This window comes from Mustela erminea, chromosome 4 (genome assembly GCF_009829155.1).
Source record: "Mustela erminea isolate mMusErm1 chromosome 4, mMusErm1.Pri, whole genome shotgun sequence".
NCBI classification, from domain to species: Eukaryota; Metazoa; Chordata; class Mammalia; order Carnivora; family Mustelidae; genus Mustela; species Mustela erminea.
In genome coordinates this window covers 99359775-99361921 of record NC_045617.1, presented here as the reverse complement: position 1 = coordinate 99361921, position 2147 = coordinate 99359775, and the positions used below count along the sequence as shown (strand labels likewise).

General features: G+C 42.9%; 1 non-coding gene across 1 annotated transcript; it reads right to left on the bottom strand.

Moving 5' to 3' along the window:
- Positions 1-978: 978 nt before the first annotated feature.
- On the bottom strand, positions 979-1111 carry LOC116589619. Its single transcript, XR_004285378.1, has one exon. It is a non-coding gene; the product is annotated as a small nucleolar RNA SNORA44 (small nucleolar RNA).
- Between the last annotated feature and the right edge of the window lie 1036 nt (positions 1112-2147).

Genomic DNA, 2147 nt, shown 5'->3' with positions numbered 1-2147 from the left:
TCCCGGTTCTAATTACCTCAGTGTGCCTGTCTAATTTAAAGTCATGTTGAGAGAGGCTCCATTCCAATTTCTGGGTCAAGCTGAATTAACCCCAAGCGGAGCCACTGGAAGTTGTTATTTGCAAAGATTGCTGTTACCATTTAGAAATAAGTGCACTATCTAAATTTCCTTTAGAGAAAAACTCTCCACCTATAAAAAATTGCCTTATGGGGTGCCTGGGTGGCTCTGTCAGTTAAGCATCTGCCTTCCACTCATGTCCTGATCCTGGTGACCTGGGATCAGCCCTGCATCAAGCTCCCTGGTCGGTGGAGAGCCTTCTTCTCCCTCTCCCTCTGCTGCTGCTCTGCCTACTTGTACTCTGTGTGTATGTCAAATAAATAAATAAAATCTTTTTTAAAAATTGCTTTGACAAAAACAGTTGTGATTTGACTAATCATTTTGCCTCTTTAAATGATGAGTGTTGTGCAAGTTGGATACTCAATGAGCCCACACTGCACTGTGGATACATATCTGTGTTTAGGAGCTATGAGAACAGAAGGTGCTGTGTACAGAAAGGTTGCTTTGAAGCAATATTTGCAAAACATGCAAACATCTGTATCTGTATTTGAAAAAAATAAAACAAGTTTTTGTTGCTTAAAAAAATTGTTGTTTCTCATCTTGCCGCAGTCCAAGATAAGCCTTGTATGCAAGTTCCCTTTGCTTATTAAACCTGCCACCTACAAACCTGGAGGGGCCTCTTCATCCTCTCTCCCTCTCCTCCAAGTATAGAGGCTGGTTTCAGATTTCACCAGGGAAACTCCAGGAGGCTGGTGAGCCAACAGCAGCTCCTGCCATCCCCCTGGAAGGAATTCACCAAGGTTTTTATAGTCTAATCCCCACACTTCAGTGCACAGAGTCAACATTTATTAGATACTTCTGAACTTGATCATTTCAAAGAATATTTTTGTCGTTTACGGGGGGGGGGGATGCCCTTCCTTTTCCCCTTGAGCCATTCTAGCAGATGCAGGTAGATGTTACGCAGACCTGTGCTGTCAGAGCTGCCCCAGGTTGCTCTCACGTACAGTTGGAGATCCTATGGCCATAGTCAACCACGGCCACTGGAAACATGCTAAAAAATGTTTAACTTAAAAAAATGTATACTAACCATCACAGCTTGCCTCTAAAGGACTATAATCTTTTTCTTCTTCAGGTCTTGATGATTCTTATACCTCTTTTTATTATTTTATTATTATTATTATTTTTTTAAAGATTTTATTTATTTATTTGACAGAGAGAGATCACAAGTAGGCAGAGAGGCAGGCAGAGAGAGAGAGAGGAGGAAGCAGGCTCCCTGCTGAACAGAGAGCCCGATGCGGGACTCGATCCCAGGACCCTGAGATCATGACCTGAGCCGAAGGCAGCGGCTTAACCCACTGAGCCACCCAGGCGCCCCTATTATTTTATTATTATTATTATGTATTTCTGTCATCAGGATGAAAGCTATTTGAGGCAAGATTTGTCTTACTCATCTTTTTTTTCCCTTGTCTTACTCATCTTTGTATGGCCTCTAAGACTTAGCAAGTGGTAGGAACTCATAGGTGTTGAGATGAATTAAAACTAATAATTTGGCATCAACCATATGAGGGACACTGTCCTACATAATTGGTACAAAATATCCAAAGTTGCATTCATTGCATCATTCACATCTAGCAATCAAAAGCCTGTTCATTGACCTGCATTTGTAATGGCTAATGTCACTAGCATTCTCCCAGATACCAATCACCCTCACTGATTCTCTCCATGAGCCACCTAGTTGTATTGTTTCGCCTTGTACGACTTCTCTTCCCGCTTCTCATTTCTTCTGTCCTGCTCCAGGTCTAGTATTTCCTAGCAGGCACCGTAGAGGACCCTCCCAATTTGTCTCAGTCCTCTCTGGTGAACCCTTCTCACCACCACCAGGGAAACCTCCCTCATACAGATAACCATTTACTTTTCCTCTGCAAAAGCTTCAAAACATTCTCAGTTACCCAAGACCTAAATGGCCTCTCCAAGGCCCTCTGCTCTGATCTCAGCCAGGCCTAATTTCCAGCTAACCCTTAAGCAGGCCCTTTGCCGCTCTGTGTCTTTACGCAGACCGTTCCCTAAAGTTTCCAATGAAATTCAGATTT